Source organism: Pinus tabuliformis, chromosome Q, assembly GCF_031772625.1.
Source record: "Pinus tabuliformis cultivar Carrire ecotype Pingquan chromosome Q, CPIR1, whole genome shotgun sequence".
Taxonomy (NCBI): domain Eukaryota; kingdom Viridiplantae; phylum Streptophyta; class Pinopsida; order Pinales; family Pinaceae; genus Pinus; species Pinus tabuliformis.
Window position 1 is genome coordinate 420,783,959 of NC_142296.1, and position 19,791 is coordinate 420,803,749.

The 19,791-nt window shown below is 37.8% G+C and overlaps 1 pseudogene; it reads left to right on the top strand.

Moving 5' to 3' along the window:
* Positions 1-10,054: 10,054 nt before the first annotated feature.
* Positions 10,055-11,361, top strand: LOC149219996 (putative serine/threonine-protein kinase PBL8 pseudogene; annotated as a pseudogene).
* The last annotated feature ends 8,430 nt before the right edge of the window (positions 11,362-19,791 follow it).

Sequence of the window (19,791 nt, forward strand, 5' to 3'; positions counted from 1 at the left end):
TGCTGGATATAAGAAGCAATTCAATTCTTTTGCTACCTTACAATGAATAAAATTGTGGGTACTTCCTGAATCAATCAACACTATTACCTTTTTCTTTTTGATTTGTCCTTCTATCTTGATGGTTTGAGGAGTGGTAATTCCCGCCAATGCATTACAAGATATGGTCAGATTCATTTCTTCTTTATCTAGGCTTTGTTCCTGGAGTATATCCTCTTCTTTTGACCTTTCTTGCTCCTTTTCTTCTTCCTCTTCACAATCTATGTAGAATAATTTCTTCTCAGCACACTTATGACCTTTAGTGTATTTGCTATCACAACTGTAACAAAGCCCTTTTGCTCTTTTTTCTTCCAATTGTTGTGGTGTCAACCTTATAGGTTGTGGAAGACTAGGGGCAAAAACACTTCCATCTTTATAGTTGTGAGTGGTATGCTTCCTGGTTGCCATAATTTTGCTTTCCATTTTTCTTGCTAACCTGAATGCCTTCTCTAATGAATCAGGTTCCCAAAGGCGAAAATCATGTTGGATATTATCCTTTAAAGTCCCTATGAACACATCAATCCTATGCTCCTCTGGAATATTTTTTACCCTTATGTTCAATTTTTGGAACTCCTCAATGTGCTCCATTATTGAACCCTTTTGTTTGAGACTTATCAATTGGCTAAAAAAAGTGTTTCTTTTTGTATCCTCATAATGTGCTGTCAATTCTTCCGTAAAAATTGCCCAAGTGATAATTTGTTTACGAGAGCAAAGCCATTGATACCATACAAATTGATTTGGTTCCAAATATAAAGTTGCAATACGTACCTTTTGTGTGTTTTGCACATTATTGAGATCGAAAAATTGCTCCATCTGTAATATCCATGTTGCGGGATCCTTGCCATCAAACTTCCTCATATCGATTTTTGGAATATGGTGGGTCTTGATCCAACATTAGAGTCTATGGAATCATGATTAACATTTCTTTTGTTCTCATCATGAGTTTCCTTTACTACCCTTTCACCATTAGTGACCATTTCTTGTAGCAACTTATTCATATTTATCTTCAATTCTTCCATCTTATCATCCATGCCATCAATTTTAGCATCCAGGCCATTCATCTTAGCTTCCATGCCATCCATATTAGCTTATACACCTTTCTTTAAACAATCCATCTTAGCTTCTACACCTTTCTTTAAACCATCCATCTTAGCTTCTACATCTTTCCTTAAACCATCCATCTTAGATTCTGTTGCTTTTTGTGCAAGTGACACTTGTTGCACTTGGTCTCGTAATTTTGATATATCATGTTGCATTTCTTCCTCTTCTTCATGAGTCATGCTAGAGCTTTCAGGTTGCTTACTAGGTGTTTGCATTTTCTTTCCTCGGGGCATCAATTACTGATTCAAACTAATTTTTCAAACCAAGCTTATGCAAAAATTAAAAAAAAACTACACACCTTTTTTCACTTTGTAGAAGCTTGATATTGAATCTGATGTATCTCTGCAATTTCGGATCATCCAGTTCTAAAATTGCGACTTGTAGTAGCCCTCTGTGTCCTCTTTCCAATGCCACCAGTCTGATCCAAATTGGATTCTCCAAGGAAGAGTTATGCACAATCTCCCAAGATGACCTTATTATAGACTAGTTCAATAGAGCGAACTTGTACGACGTACCACGAGTCACTGTTTCGACCTTTGGATCTGAAAAAGATATACAAGAAACTACAATCCATCCTCTTTTTGTACCTTCTTACGAAATTTCAATCTGATGCTCAAAGAGAAAGTTATGACGATTTTCCCCAGGTCACCTGTTTGGAATGTAATTCGGGAGTCTGCAAAAAGGCCAACTTCCTCAGATCATATCTCCACAAATATAGCGTGAAAAGCTCTGAAATTTAGACCCAAGATTCAGTGCGATTTCTTCTCAATTTTTTTATTTTTTTTTTAGCTTCTGAAATGTCGCAGAAAAAAAGTTATAGCGAAAATTCCACGACGACCTGTTTGGAGCAATGAAACCCTAGAATCCAAAGCTCTGATACCAAATGTTATGAAACCAGCTCACAAAAAGATAGAAAAGAGAGATCAATGCCTTAGAATTCAGCCTCTTCGAGGGGGCAACCTCCTTTACATTACACAAATGAGCAATTCTTGGATGATTCAAAAGTCAAAATCTCCTTTCTACATATAGGAGTCTAAGGAGTCACAATATAACCCAGCCGACCTAGCAATAATAATATAAAGCCACAAAAATAACGATAGAGGGATTCTATGAGGCACAGTAATAACAATATGGGGACAATAGGGGCACAAAAATATTAATAGGGGATACAACTACAATAGTAATGGGGTAATCACTAGTATTATAGGGACCCAACAGTATGAAACAAGTGCTACAACCATTCTTGGAAAACAATCAATGGATGTCTCTCCTAATACCTTGAAGATTGCTCTTACAAAACCAGGTGTTATTTCTAATATGCCTATCAATTCTTTGGCTAGTGTGGAGACAATTCATAAATTTTCAACTACTATTATTCAGTTTAATATTGAAGAAATACCACTAATAGAGGTATTCTACAACCCACAACATAAGGCCATTCTGAAGAAGAGCAGGAAGAAGAGGAAAGTCAATGAGACATAGGTCTTAACAATAACCACTGCTTCGCAAGAAACTTCATTGGAAATAGCTTAGAAAGGAACATCAACATCACAATCTTGATGAAGAGCTTGAGGAATTAACTCAATATGTAGGAGCTTATGCTACTGCTAGTGTGGATAAAGTAGCTAAATCCAGAGAATTTATCAGTGAGAAAGACAAAACAATACAACAATTGGAATATGAATCCTCATAGTTCCAAGCATAAATGAAAGCACATGTTTCCCTAGTTAGAGGTCAATACGAATATGAAATTAAGCAGAGGGATGAAAATTTAGGTGACTTACAAGAGAAGATAAAGTAAATTGAGGATAATACTTTGGATCTTGTTAAATTTAAGCATGAAACTCATGAATTAAACTAACAACTTCAACATGAGCAACAAATTCTCCGTCTTGAAAAGTGTGACTAGGTTTGGTCTTCATAATTATCATTGTACTTCTATCATTATGTATTTTATGTAAAAAGAAAAAAGAAGAAAAAGAAGAAGAATACTTTTTTTATTATTATTTCAATATTTAAGCATGTTCTTCATGCTTCTAGGATTTATTGAGTCAAAATCCTATTTGGATTTCTTGTAAAGAAAAAAGAAAAAGTATTTTCAAAAATGTAATTAAGGCCAATTCACCTCAAGAATCCAAGTCAACCTTCCTGGATGACAAGTCGGCTCACTCAAAATATATGTCTTTTCACATATGAGAACAAATATGTATTGGAATACGTACTCCACCAAAATGGCAAGAAAATCTAGTTCTTTTCCGTGATGCATTTTGAGGTAAAAAGATGCAAAATTTAGAGGCTACATAATTATAAATTCTTGCGAGTTCCTGAGGTCATATGATCTGAAAGAGATGTGAGTTTTTTGTGGCAAATGGCATGAAATAAATGTGATTTTTTTATGGAAAATGGTTTGAAAGGGATATACGTTTTATGAGGTAAATGGTCTAAAAGAAATGTGATCTCTCTACGGTATATTATCTAAGATAAAAACGAGTTACCTGAGGCATATGAGCTAAGATTGATGCAAGTTACTATGATTGAGATTAATGCTATTTCCTGTGACTAAGATGATGAATTTGGAGGGCTTGAATTGGAATATTTAAGGTTGGATTCTTGGGTCTAGGATTTCTCACTTTGATCTGATTCTATAAGAAGAGGAATTTTCTGGGTTTTGGCCTTGGCTTGGAGAGCCTACATCTTTTTGTTCTTTTGTTTTTGTGATATTCATGTTTAATGTATGTTAGTGTCAGTGCTTTCACACTGCCATCAGTGATCAAATTTATCTTTTGCATTTCATATTAGGTGTCCCATTCTAATGAGTTGCACTCCATTAGGTCATGGATCAACTGATGGTAGGGTTTCATTTCATTTGTCCCTCATGCTATATACCTGCTAGCCTATTTCACATATTTTTTCAGTCATTCATAGTCATTCCCATTCACATCATTTATAAAAATCAATATTAGACTTTAGTTTCACTAGGTCTTAGGGTTTTTCACCATGGTCATTCGAAAGAGTAATAAATTTTAGTAGACACATGAGGGGGTAAATAAAGTTCAACAATTCATAAATTTCCTTTTTGTAAGCTAAATAAATCTCTTTAACCTCAAAACTTGTTTTGAGGTAAAACAGAGCATTTGTATTTTATTGTTTTATTTCCATGTAATTTGATGTAATTTTATGGTTCCTATATGTAATAAGTATTATTCAGCTGCTCCTGGTCATCTTGCCAATTCCTGCCACTACAAAAGCAAAACATCAAAGCATTAGTTCATCAAATTGCCAAGGAAAAAGGTCAAACTTCAAAATAGAAAAACAGAGCATTTGAAAAGGTCATCAAAACTTTTAAAAAGTGGGTTTTGAAAGGAGAAAAATTTAAATGAAAAGGTATATAAAGAAAAATCATGGTAGAAAGCCATTTCATTGTGAAAAAGTCAAGTGGAGAGCAAAAATCACGATTTCTGAGCAAAAGAGGGAGAAAAATTGAAATTTGAAGAAAATTGGCAGGCGCTGTGCATTGGGAGGCTGGCGCTGCACATCAGGCCAGCGCTGTGCATTAGAGGAGTTTTTCCAGTGTAATTTTACACTGGCGATGCGCATATAACTGGTGTTGCGCACCTGTTAGCTGGCGCTGTGCACTTGTCTACAAAGCTTCAAAACAGTTCAAATCAAATTTATTCACTTCAAATCTCTTAATGGACCTCTGATCAAGTAAGTTAAGCTCCCTTCCTAGCTAAACAAGGGTTTCTCAATAATTATGGTGATTGTTACCTCTTAAGAAACTAAACCCTAGCTATCCTCTACACTTTCTCATACATTTGCAAAGGGTATTTATTTTCCATTGTGATTTGAAAAAGGTTTTAGTTTTCTATTGTTTTGATTCCCTAATCCATTTTCTCTAAACCCTAATCCTCCATATATGAACTCATCTACACATTATTTTAACAAACCCTAGACCCTACATACAAAACCCTTCAAACCCTAATCCCATTCATCTCTTCATTCATCTCACCTATTTCCTTTTTTTGAAAAATCTATTCATACTCATTTTCATTCACCCCATTCCTTTATTCACCATCAGTATTCATAGTCATCAAAACCAATGGAGAGGGATAATGATTATGACATGGAGGAAGATACCCTTAGTGACAGTTCTAGGGAAAGGAATTTGCAGTAGAGGAAGCCTCACAAAGGGGGTAAGATAATCAGGGAGGAGCCCATTAGTATGAAGGAATTACTTGCTTATCCACTGGCCATCTCATGCTTTAAACATCAGTCATGTTTTGAGTTTTGTGAAATGGTAGAGAGGGTTAAGTTCCATCATGAATTAGCAAGGTTGTTTGTAACAAATCTAGACAGCAATGTAGTAAATCTTGTTGGAGTCACATTTACTTTGTCACCTACTATTATCTCAGAGGCTATAGGCATTCCAGATGTAGGTGAGAAATGGAACAAAAGACAGAACATTGACTGAGAGTACTATGAGCCTTATATTAAGGCTAAATACCATAGCAAAATCAGCAGAGAGTTTCCTTTCAAATTCTTCGAGGACATGTTTGCTTCACTGATGAAGGTCATCATCATGTATTTTACTTGTGAGGGTAGGTTCTCCAGATTGTATGCTTATCATATTAGATTGCTGATGCACTTTACCAGGGTGAGAATGATGAACATCCCCTACTTCATATGAAAAAACATAGAGAAGATGACAGTTTTTGCGAAAAAGAAACCCTACCCACAGCAGCTCAACAACATTTATCATTTCTCTTTAATTAAAATTGTTGTTTTACATCAGCTGAATCAGTTGGGAATGCCATGGGAAACCTTCATTTCTCATGAAGTGTTCAAAGGCCCTCAAATATTTTCATCAGTGCATCAGGAGGAAGGTGGACCTTCAGGACAACAAAAGGTTCAAGAAACTAAAATTGTGGGGATACCTGTGTTTTTGACTTATGAGAGAGGCACTAGGATGCTCTTTTCAGCTGCCAAGCGAGTACTATCTCCACAAAGAGTGGAAGGGGTCTCGCCTTCATCTACAGACCACAGGAAAATGCTATCTCCACCTAGAGTGGAAGGGGCTTTGCCTTCTTCTCTGGCTAAATAGGTACAGGTTGGGCAGCAATAGAAGGGCAGAGATAAAGGAAAGAAAAAGATGCATGAGGATGATCCTAGTGATGGACAAGAGAGAGATTTTTTCCTTGTTGACCATGAGGAGACACAAGGAGTGAATGTCATGGACTTAGGTGCTCAAAATCCAAGGAGTGTCAAATATTTGATCATCAAGGAGCAAAAGGCTGACATTCAAGCCCTATCAATCAATTTGGAAAGAGAAAAATGGATCATTAATTACCTTGAGCAGGAAAACAAGCAATTAATTGACAAGCAAGTTATCATGGAGTTGCAAATGCTTAGAGAAGAGAGGCAAGAGGCAAAGAAGGCAAAGGTCAAGATGACCTCCATTGAACAAGAAATTGAAGATGACCGAGAAACTTGGTTAGAGAGGGTGAACATTCACCTTGAGAAGTTGCTAGAGAAGGCCAATAAAGAAAAGAAAATGCTTCGCCATATGGCTTATCATTATTTGACCCGGAATAGGATATGCAACATGAGGATTAAGCAACTTAAGGCAAGATTAAGGAGGGCCTTAAAAAGAAAAAAGAAGGAGGATAAGCTTAATATCTTGGCTGATGTTACATTAGCCCAACAAAGTAACCCATGAAGTAGCTTTGAGCCAAAACTGGGCAAATTTTGAAACAATTTTGTCAATTTCAAATTTTTGAATTATGCAACACAGGAAATTGTGGTATATGCACAACGCCAGTGGCGCTACGCATTTGATTGGTGCATCCTTAGGAGAAATGGCTTATAGATATGGATTCAACATCAAGAGGACATTAATCCCTGAAAGTTTCATCTCATTTGGAGCAAAACTAGGTCATCTAAAGGGAAAAAAACACTCAAAAATTTCCCTCTCTGCCACTTTTTGCACCCACAGGAAGCAGTCTTGGGAGAATTCATTTTTGAAGGGGCAAATGACCTCCAAATCAGGAAATTCAAGATGTTTCAGAAACTAGACAGACAGAGCTTTCCAACAAGCTATCTTGGGTCTGATTTGGTGGAGTATAAGACCTTCAAAAACAGGCTAGAAGCGGTGCTGCGCATACAGGAGATGGCGTTGCGCATATAGCTGATTTTGCCAATTTTGCCCAGAACTCCGAAATTTTTCCTAGTTTGACTGCCAGTTGACTTTTTCTCTCATCCTTGGTAAATTTATGATTGTAAATGATGTAATGCAATGTAAATATGAATGTAAAATGACTTGAGGGGGTAGATACATCAGTTACAAGTGGTTTGGAAGTGAATGTATCAGTTTCCTTGGTTTTAGAGGCAAGCTATTCCACTACCTATTTTCTTGTTCCTAGTTTAGATGTGGTTGAAACAACTCCTGATCTCTTGGATTCGACCCCTGATGGCTAGATCAGGTGGTTTTCTTTCCTATATTATGTACTTTCTTAGTCATTTTTAAAGGTTGGACTCTTTTGGAAGTGGTGCACACATTGTATACTTGTATCAGCAGATTGGCAAGGAATAAAACCAGGTTTTGTAGCTATTTTTGTGGGATTCTTGTGATACTGTGTTTTTGTATTGTTTATTCTTCTGTAATGAGTTATTCTTATGTGTTATATGTTTCAAAATATTTTTCATTCTTCTAAACTAAATGAATCAAGAGAAATAGGCGGAATACGTTGATAACAGTGCTTTGCCTTGGGAATGCATTTAGTTTTTAATGTTTTCAACAGTCTGAAGAGGATTCATGGTCTCTACTTTCCCTCCTTAACCCCTCAACAGTCTTAAACCAACCACCTCACTCGATTACTAGTGCATAAACACTTATCTATCTTGACCCACAGAACATGTCTGCATCCCTAATTTGATTTCCCAGACCTAAGCTGCCTGCTCCATTTGATCCAGCAACCAAACCTTCAAAATCAAACAAAAACCCTAGAGCTACTATACCTAGCCTAAAATCCATCCTTATTTCAGTCATCTCAACTGAGATTGACAAGGAGAGAGCCCTCTCCTGACCTGGTAGGGCTAGCTACTAGGTTAAGCGTGGTTTGTGGTTATCCTAAGATTGCCTCCCTTCAGCCTGAGGTCGATCTAGGCTCTAACATAGTGGCGACCATACTGGGGAATGTAGTTTTATGTTCCTCAGTAAAATGTATCAAGTTTAGATCTTATTGTTGATGGTGGACAACTATCAGACACCAGAAGGCTGAAATCATCTACTTGATGACTCCAATGTTCAAGATCTTGAGCTTCGACTTCACTGCCAAAGAATCCAGTTTTCAGAACATTGATGGTAATCACCGATGACAGGGTATGTGGAAAATCCATTATCTATTGAAATGTTATTGATTTAAGGGATGAGATAGCAAAATTTCAGATTGATCAGAGGTTTTTAACATCATTTCTTCTTAGCTTGAAATCTAGCCGACTCACACCTGAGAATAAATATTGTTTTCTTGGCTTAGTGGTTGAAATATTAGAAAATGAAATTGAACTATTGGATGTTAAAATTAAATTACATGAATTCCAAGACCCTAAACAGTTCTTGGAAACTTTTCCTCCTCCCAAAGACGAAAAGGTAAGGTTGCCCATAGATGGTTGGATGGAAGGATGTTATGATTTACAGCGAGGATATGTTAATGAGCTGGGGCAACAGATTGAATCTGGTTTCTATGATCCTATAGCAGCATACATGGAATATATTTTTAAGTTGAAAGAAAAACCAAGTTGACTGTTACAGAGCCAGAGGTACTATGGGTATATACTGCTGGTAGGATTTCCAACTATGTTCTGGTTCAAACACTATCAAACAAAAACATCATTGTCACAGTTTCTTGATTGGTTGGTCTGGAATTATAACATTACTTGATCTATTGATTTTTCATCCGAGTAGGGTAGCTTTGTAAATAAATAAGATGCCAAAGGCAGCATTTTAGTTTCTGGTATTTGTTATGTACAGGTTTCAATATGTGTATGTTTGGATTGGTATGAGTTGTTTTGAGTTTGCGGTTGTTTGACTGTATTGCCCAATGGATGAGGCACTTGGGCTATGGTGTTCTTGACACCTCCAAGGAGCTGCCATCCCCAATGGATCCAATGTTAGATTCAGTCTTCGCACCCTGTCACTAGGGATCAACATGAGCTCTTACTATGTTTGGTTTGGTTAGATGTTTTGCACATGATATTCAGCACAAAACATGTCATAAGTCTATTCATCAGGAGCATCTCGGAAAGAGATTTCCAATGGTATATTACACTCCAAAAACCGGCTCCCAGATCAAAAGATATGACCGAATGAGTGATTGGCTCAAAGACCCTCCCGTGCAGCAGTTCAGGTATTGAAATATCCAGAGGAAGCTAGGAAATGTCAGTGTCTGGTTTTGTGGCTGGACTGTGATAGAAAAGAAGAGAACATAGAATTTGAGGTCTTTTGCCGTGCTGCTAATCCTCATCTCAACATATGGCGAGCTCGTTTCTCTGCTTTGATTGAAAGAGATATCCTGTGCAGACGACATTGTACATCGTTGACAGGGATATTGTTGGTGAAAAGTTTACAGCTGCTGGTCTCATTTAGATGTTCATTTAGTATTTGCTGTCATCCTTACTTACTGTCATTCATCAGCTTGTGTCTATATGCCTACCTAAATTCGCTTAGAGAAGGAGCTTATTGGGCGGTGTTGTAAGCTTTTCCAAGAGAAAATCATGGAACTCTGTTGTGAGCATGTCACCGCATTACCGTTCATCTACAAGTGTAAACGCAGATTTTGAGAGCCCATTTTCTTATATGCTAGACCCACTTTTGCAGTGACTGCAATAGTGTGCTGTTGTGTGGTTGGTGCAACAGTGGAGCTTGGAGGTATGAACAGGGGAGGATGCATTTGGGTTGAAATTGATCATGGGAAACTGTGGTACAAGAGAGGAGTCTGATGTCACTAGTATTGTTCCCATAGCTAAACCAGGCACGTTCCAGACACAGCCGGTACTATTAGCACAACAAGAACATCAACGCAAGAAAGAACAACAAGACCCATCTCCTGCAATAGGCAGAAATCCCACCCCGGTTAAGAGACTATCCTTGTCTTCATCAGATCTGAGCAATCCATCAACTCCCAGGGCTGTAGAAGACCTGAGACAAGACTCTAGATCCAACGTGTTGGTTTTCACATTGTTTGAACTGGAGGTCATCACCAAAAGTTTCCGTTCCGATTATATTTTGGGGGAAGGAGGCTTTGGAACTGTATATAAAGGTTATGTAGATGAGAATGTCAGAGCAGGCCTCAAACCTCTACCTGTTGCAGTGAAGGTTCTCAACAAAAATGGTTTTCAAGGCCACAGGGAATGGCTGACGGAAGTTATTTTTCTGGGATAGCTGAGTCATCCCCATTTGGTTAAACTGATAGGTTACTGTTGCGAGGATGACCATAGATTGCTGGTTTATGAGTTCATGTTTCGTGGCAGTCTCGAGAATCATCTATTTCGGAAGGCATCTGTTCCTTTGCCTTGGTCTACAAGGATGATGATTGCACTTGGGGCTGCCAAAGGGCTTGCTTTTCTTCATGGAGCAGAGAAACCAGTTATCTATAGAGATTTCAAAACATCCAACATTTTATTGGATTCAGACTATACAGCTAAGCTATCTGATTTTGGACTTGCAAAAGATGGACCGCAGGGAGATGAAACTCATGTTTCGACACGGGTCATGGGGACATATGGTTATGCAGCTCCTGAATATGTTATGACTGGGCATTTGATGGCTAGAAGTGATGTCTACAGCTTTGGTGTAGTGCTCCTTGAGTTGTTTACTGGAAGACGGTCTGTGGATAAGACTAGACCAAACAGAGAACACAACTTGGTAGATTGGGCTCATCCACTTTAAATGATAAGCGGAGGTTGCTGCAGATTATTGATCCTAGGCTGCAAGAACAGTATTCCATGAAAGGTGCCCAGAAAGCTTGTAGCTTGGCCTATCACTGCCTTAACCAAAATCCTAAGGCAAGGCCTCTCATGAGTGATGTTGTTGAAACATTGGAACCTCTACAAAATAGGAAGGATATGGAAAATGTTTCCTTAATGTATACTTTGAATAATGGGATAGATGTACTCTTACTTTTGTTTTCCTTGGAGCATTTACATCACCTCAAGCATATTTTCCTCTGATCAAACTTTTATAAAATATTTCTGCCTTCCGTCTGTGGGCAGCAATTCTTGATCTTGGTGAAAGGAGCTTAAGTTCATCATTGATTGAAAGCCAACATAGATGGGATGATCACAAGGGTGAAAGAATAAGGATTTATACTTGGAGAACTGTCTATCAGTAAAAATTTTATTGCAGGTCATAGTATTGGTGCGTGGTGTGCTAGAAGTATTGCAAAGAAGCGAGCAGAGGGTTTCATTGAGATGGGTTCATTCTTTGACACTAGCTTTGACAATTTGGCTTAGTATCCAAAACCAGTATTGAGCCTTGCTGGCGGTTTTGATGGCCAACTCAAAGTGGCTGCCATGGCAAAGATTGCAAGTGAAATATATAGAATAGAACCTGAAATGGGGAATTTCAATACATATGTTGTCAGAACTATTATTATCATTCCTGAAATGAACCATGCACAATTTAGCCATGACATCTCCAACAAATAAAGAGGTGCCCTTGATGCAAATATTCCAATTGAACAAGCTAGATCTGAGACTGCAGAATTTATTGCATCGTTTCTCACTATGCACATTAAAGGACAGGCTGAAACAAGGCAACTGACATTTGAAAATTTGAGGAAATGTGTAAAAAAACAAAAAAAAAACCCAATGGCCTCTATAATACATTTTGGGAAGCACATAACGCTGGTGGTCCAGCTAGTCATTATTGTTGAAATTAAGTCCTGCCTGGATGAGTTAACTCATCACAATATTGATGTTGCATGCAATTTGCTCAAAACCTGTGGGCGTTTCTTGTATCGTTCCCCTCAAAACAACCATATGCGTGGCAAACATTGTTAGAAATAATGTTGCGATTGAAAAATGTGAAAAATCTTGATGCTCCACACAGTACATTCGTTGAGAATGCTTATTATCTTTGTAAGCCTCCTGAAAAATCTACCAGGGTTTCTAAAGTTCGACCTCCTTTGCATCAGTATGTGCGGAAACTTCTTTTTCAGACTTGGATAAACAGTTTATAAAGCATGTTCTCCTTCAACTTCGAAAACTACCCTAGAGTGAATACGAACCATATGTCTTGAAGTGTTTTATGAAGGTTCACAAGGGAAAGTATAGTCAAGTACACCTTATTGCATCTATTACGACAAGCTTAAGTCCTCACCAAGAAGCATTGTTGTTGCTGTTGTTAACAAGGTTTTGGAGAAATCAGGCTAGGTCTCGAGCTAAATGACTATGGAATGTAGCAGCGATGTATAGCACACATGTGCCTTCTAGGAGAGCTATACAGTGATCAACTTGTTGCTTCATTTGTGATTTTTGATACTCTTTATTTGGTTCTTTTCTTTGGATATGATATTACAGAGCTTGACACACTAGATCCACCAAAGGACTGTTTTCGCATTCAGATGGTGATAACTTGTTTTCATGCATGTGGTCACTTCTTTGATAGAGGTTTTTCTAAATGGAGGCTTGGTAAGTTTCTGAAGCTATTATAAATGAGTTGGAAGAGCAGGAGCGTAATGTGTTTTCTGAAAAGATGGGTAGTGAAAAACATTCTGACACAGAAGGAGGCAACCTACTTCACATTCTGTTGGTCCCGTTGTAGGAAATGCACAAATCCAGCAGTGGTTAAGGAAAATCTCATTTTTTAGGGCTTAATATTAGCAGTCAAAGATTGAAACAGTAAAGGGCAGATTTTGTGGACTTCCACCCTTGAAGGAAACAGATCTTGACAAAAATTCACTAATTTTGGTTTTCAAAACAACTCTATTTGCCAGAGCTCACGAGAGCCTTATTGAATATTGTTTATTTTTGATATTATTTCATGATAGGATTTTAATATTAATTGTATTTATTAATAGGATTTTATTTTATTTTTTATTTCCCATGTTGAGGAAATAAAAATAGATTTGTAATTTAGTATATATAGGATTAGTTTTGAAAATGTAATGGTTCGATTTTTGCAACAGGAAGAAGCATTTGGACTGTGTAAAGTTTTATTGAATATCATAATAAAGCAGTTTTTGCCCTTTAGGCCTAGGATTCATCACGGTGCTTAAATGTTCAGTATGTTTTTTCTCCTGTAATTCATTTACACATTATGTTTTTCTCCTTTGTTTCAGCATTATCTAAGTGATATGTTAGGAATTCATCCATAATGATGCTCCTTTCATGATGATTTTGCTGTTAGTTGTAATGGTAGTCTTAGCAGAATTCATTCGTTGCTAGATGCTTTGTTGAGCAACCTCGTTATTCTCTTTCATCTAAAGTTGTTGCTGTAGACCATCCTTTGTTTGATGCCTGCAGGGCAGCGGGCTTTCTACCTTATACTACTCACATTCACTATCTTCAATATGGCTGAACATGGCACTTACTTTGCCCCACGTTTGCCGGCAGAAACTGACATCGATTCCATAGTCCAAATCATCCTTTCTCTTGCTATTTCAAACCCAAACAAAATCAATCAAAAAACCATAGAGCTACTATACCTAGCCTAAAATCCATATTTGATTCAGTCATCTCAACTAAGATTGACAAGGAGATAGCCCTCTCTCGACCTGGTAGGGCTAGCTACTAGGTTAAGATTGGTTTGTCTGAATTTGCTGATGTGTTTGCTTGGGATTATTCAGATTTAAAGGTGTATAACAAAGACATAATTCAACACACAATTCCCATCAAGCCAAATCAGAAGCCATTCCGTCAGAAGCTGAGAAGGATTAATCCCAAGTTGCTGCCTTCAATTGAAAAAGAGGTAAATTGATTATACAAGGTTGGTATAATTGTTCCAATCAGATTTTTTGATTGGATTTCTAATCTTGTTCCTATGAGGAAAAAGACCGGGGAGATCAGATTGTGCATTGATTTTAGAAATTTAAATAAAGTGTCATTGAAGGACAATTACCCACTGCCGAAGATGGATCACATCCTCCAGAGAGTGGTTGGAGCATCGCGTATGTCGCTGCTTGATGGATATTCTGGATATAATCAGATTTTGGTGCATGAAGATGACCGTGACAAGACTGCATTCACCACCCCTTGGGGAACATTCCATTATGCTAAAATTCCGTTTGGTTTGAAAAATGTTGGAGCTACATTTTAGTGCGCAATGGACATTGCTTTTGCTAATGAAAAGGATGTGTTTTTGGTTGTATATTTAGATGATTTGACAATGTTTTCAAATTTAGATGATGAGCACCTTCACCATTTGCGGATTGTGTTTCAACGATGTAGGAAATTTGGAATATCGCTCAATCCGAAGAAAAGTCTCTTTGCTATGGATGAAGGGAAGTTTTTGGGTCATATCATCTTGAAGGAAGGCATTCACATTGATCCATCAAGAGTAGAAGCAATTCAGTAGATAGATTGTCCTAGGAACAAGAAGTAAATACAAGCATTGAACGGTAAGATGAATTTCTTATGAAAATTTGTACCTAATCTTGCTGAACATTTGAGAGAAATCACTAATATGTTGAAGAAGGATAGTGTGGTGAAATGGAGGGAAGAAGCCATGAAATCATTTAATTTGGTAAAGTATGCCTTATCTACAACTTCAATTTTGACTAGTCCAGATTATACACAAGATTTTATTTTATTCTCATTCGCATCTGAGCATACCATGGTAGCAGTTTTAATGCAAAAGAGAGATCAAGTAGAAAAGCCCATTACATTCTTCAGCAGAACTATTAGGGATGCAGCTTTGAAGTGAAACATTATTGAAAAACAGGCTCTTGCTCTTGTTAAAGCCTTGAAAGACTTCCGAGTGTATATTCTACACTCTCACATCCTAGCATATGTTCCCAACATAGCAGTTAAGGATGTGCTGGTACAAACCGATCCGGAAGGAAGACGGGAAAATGGATTGCAGCAATGTTAGAATACGACTTGGAGATCAAGCCTACAAAGCTGATCAAAGGACAAGGTCTGGCAAGGTTGATGGCGGAATCAAATTTGCATGCATTAGATATAAATCTTATTGTTGCCATGTCTGAAGATGAAGAGGACAACTCTCTAATTCAAGTGTCTGAAATGTTCCTTCAGTCACCATGGTATTCAGATATTGTCTATGTGCTTCAACACCTTTCTCCGCCACCGGAAATGTCAAAGAATAAAGGTAGAACTCTTAAACTAAAAGCTGCTAAATTCTGCATTTTAAATAATGCCCTTTATTGGAAGGATCCAGGTGGTGTTTTGCTGAACTGTTTAATCGAAGATGAAGCCCAGCAGGTAATGAGTGATTTTCACAAGGGTGACTGTGGTGGCCACTTGTTTTGGAAGACAACAACAAACAAAATTTTGAGAGCGGGATACTACTGGCCCACCTTGTTTTCAGATGTCTATAAAACAGTCATGAATTGTCATGAGTGTCAGGTTTTTCAAGGGAAAAGAAAGTTGCTGCCTCTTCCTTTGAAACCGGTTGAAGTCAGCGCACCTTTTCAGCAGTGGGGACTCGATTTTATTGGTGAGATTCATCCAACATCCTTGGCTTAGCACAAGTGGATTCTGACAACAATGGACTATTTTACCAAGTGGATTGAAGTAATTTCGACCAGCCAGGCAACTGACACGGTAATCATTCAATTTCTGGAATCAAATATTTTATCTTGTTTTGGTTGTCCTAGTAAAATCATAATAGATAATGCAGCTACGTTCAAGTCCAAGAAGATGATCGATTTTTGCAGCAAATATAAGATTACCTTGGGTCACTCCACGACATATTACCCGCAAGGTAATGGTCTGGCCGAATCATCTAATAAATCATTGGTGAATATCATAAAGAAGCTGCTGGAAACAAATAAGAAAGGCTGGCATAAGAAGTTAGTTAATGCTTTGTGGGCAGACAGAGTGAGCCAGAAGAAATCTATAGGTATGTCTCCGTTTGAAATTGTATATGGCATTGATACAGTCTTTCCGACATCCCTGGCAGTCCCAGTTGTGAAACTTTTGCAGGAAGCTGGTAGTGAGGAAGATGATTTTCAACGAAGAATAAATCAGATGATACATTTACAACAGACAAGGGAGGAAGTCTTCCAAAATACTTTCAGATTGCAAGAGAAGATCAAAAAGATCTATGATCGAAAAACTAAAGCAGATAAATTCCAGCTTGATGATGTGGTGTTACGGTGGGATGCGAGGAATGAAGATAAAGGCAAGCATGGCAAGTTTGAAAACTTGTGGAAGGGACCTTATAGGATTGCTGCATACAGAGGGCAAAATGCATTCCTACTCAAAGAGATGGACAGACAAGATTGTTCAGGAGGACCAGTCAATGGTAGGCTCCTGAAGCGCTACTTCTTCTAGGGTAATTTCTGAAGTCATGAAGCCATCATTGTATATATTGTTTTCTTTTCATTGCAAGTGTTCAAAATATGCAATACATTTCAGCTTTGGGCCCAAGGTGAAGGCTACAAAGTTGAGAGTTTTCTATCAGTTTGAGTTTTGTATTAGTTTGCCAGTTTCAGTTTGTCGGTTTGCGTCTTGAGTCAATTTGAGTCTTGAGTCAATATAATAGTAGCATTTTCAGTTTTCAAAATGTATTGACCGTATTGCCCAATGGAAGAGCCACTAGTGTACTTTTTCAAAGATCTATAGTTCTTGGCACCTCCAAGGAGCTACCATCCCCATTGGAGCCAATGTTAGTGTCATTGCTTTCACACTGCCATTAGTGATCAAATTTATCTTTTGAATTTCATATTAGGTGTCCCATTCTGATGAGCTGCACTCCATTAGGTCATGGATCAACTGATGGTAGGGTTTCATTTCATTTGTCCCTCATGCCATATACCTGCTGGCCTATTTTCACATATTTTTTCTGTCATTCATAGTCACTCCCATTCACATCATTTATAAAAATCAATATTAGACTTTAGTTTCACTAGGTCTTAAGGTTTTTCACCATGGTCATTCAAAAGAGTAATAAATGTCAGCATACACATGAGGGGGTAAATAAAGTTCAACAAATCATAAACATCCTTTTTGTAAGCTAAATAAATCTCTTTAACCTCAAAACTTGTTTTGAGGTAAAACAGAGCATTTGTATTTTATTGTTTTATTTCCATGCAATTTGATGTAATTTTATGGTTCCTATATGTAATAAGTATTATTCAGCTGCTCCTAGTCATCTTGCCAATTCTTGCCACTGAAAAAGCAAAACATCAAAGCATTAGTTCATCAAATTGCCAAGGAAAAAGGTAAAACTTCAAAACAGAAAAACAGAGCATTTGAAAAGGTCATCAAAACTTTTAAAAAGTGGGTTTTGAAAGGAGAAAAATTTAAATGAAAAGGTATATAAAGAAAAATCATGGTAGAAAGCCATTCCATTGTGAAAAAGTCAAGTGGAGAGCAAAACTTGTGATTTATGAGCAAAAGAGGGAGAAAAATTGAAATTTGAAGAAAATTGGCAGGCGCTGCGCATTGGGAGTCTGGCGTTGCGCATCAGGCCAGCACTGCGCATCAGAGGAGTTTTGCCGGTGTAATTTTACATTGGCACTGCGCACTTGTCTACAAAGCTTCAAAACAGTTCAAATCAACCTAATTCACTTCAAATCTCTCAATGGCCCTCTGATCAAGTAAGTTAAGCTCCCTTCCTAGCTAAACAAGGGTTTCTCATTAATTATGGTGATTGTTATCTCTTAAGAAACTAAACCCTAGCTATCCTCTACACTCTCTCATACATTTGCAAAGGGCTTTTATTTTCCATTGTGATTTGCAAAAGGTTTTAGTTTTCTGCTGTTTTGATTCCCTAATCCATTTTCTCTAAACCCTAATCCTCCATATATGAACTCCTCTACACACTATTTTCACAAACCCTAGACCCTACATACAAAACCCTTCAAACCCTAATCCCATTCATCTCTTCATTCATCTCACCTATTTCCTTTTTTTGAAAAGTCTCTTCATACTCATTTTCATTCACCCCATTCCTTTATTCACCATCAGTATTCATAGTCATCAAAACCAATGGAGAGGGATACTGATTATGACATGGAGGAGGATACCCTTAGTGACAGTTCTAGGGAAAGGAATTTGCAGTAGAGGAAGCCTCACAAAGGGGGTAATATAATCAGGGAGGAGCCCATTAGTATGAAGGAATTACTTGCTTATCCACTGGCCATCTCATGCTTTAAACATCAGTCATGTTTTGAGTTTTGTGAAATGGTAGAGAGGGTTATGTTCCATCATGAATTAGCAAGGTTGTCTGTAACAATTCTGGACAACAATGTAGTAAATCTTGTTGGAGTCACATTTACTTTGTCACCTACTATTGTCTCAGAGGCTACAGGAATTCCAGATGTAGGTGAGAAATGGAACAAAAGACAGAACATTGACCGAGAGTACTATGAGCCTTATATTAAGGCTAAATACCATAGCAAAATCAGCAGAGTGTTTCCTTTTAAATTCTTCGAGGACAGGTTTTCTTCACTGATGAAGGTCATCATCAAGTATTTTACTTGTGAGGGTAGGTTCTCCAGATTGTATGCTTATCATATTAGATTGCTGATGCACTTTACCAGGGTGAGAATGATGAACATCCCCTACTTCATATGCAAAAACATAGAGAAGATGGCACTTTTTGCGAAAAAGAAACCCTACCCACAACAACGCAACAACATTTATCATTTATCTTTAATTAAAATTGTTGTTTTACATCATATGAATCAGTTGGGAATGCCATGGGAAACCTTCATTTCTCATGAAGTGTTCAAAGGCCCTCAAATATTTTCATCAGTGCATTAGGAGGAAGGTGGACCTTCAGGACAACAAAAGGTTCAAGAAACTGAAACTGTGGGGATACCTGTGTTTTTGACTTATGAGAGAGGCACTAGGATTTTGCATCTGCCAAGTGAGTACTATCTCCACAAAGAGTGGAAGGGGTCTCGCCTTCATCTACAGACCACAGGCAAATGCTATCTCCACCTAGAGTGGAAAGGGCTTTGCCTTCTTCTCCAGCTAAATAGGTACAGGTTGGGCAGCAACTGAAGGGAAAGGATAAAGGAAAGAAAAAAATGCATGAGGATGATCCTAGTGATGGACAAGAGAGAGATTTTGTCCTTGTTGACCATGAGGAGACACAAGGAGTGAATGTCATGGACTTAGGTGCTCAAAATCCAAGGAGTGTCAAAGATTTGATCATCAAGGAGCAAAAGGCTGACATTCAAGCCCTATCAATCAATTTGGAAAGAGAAAAATGGATCATTAATTACCTTGAGTAGGAAAACAAGCAATTAACTGACAAGCAGGTTATCATGGAGTTGCAAATGCTTAGAGAAGAGAGGTAAGAGGCAAAGAAGGCAAAGGTCAAGATGACCTCCATTGAACAAGAAATTGAAGATGACCAAGAAACTTGGTTAGAGAGGGTGAACATTCACCTTGAGAAGTTGCTAGAGAAGGCCAATAAAGAAAAGAAAATGCTTCGCCATATGGCTTATCATTATTTGACCCGGA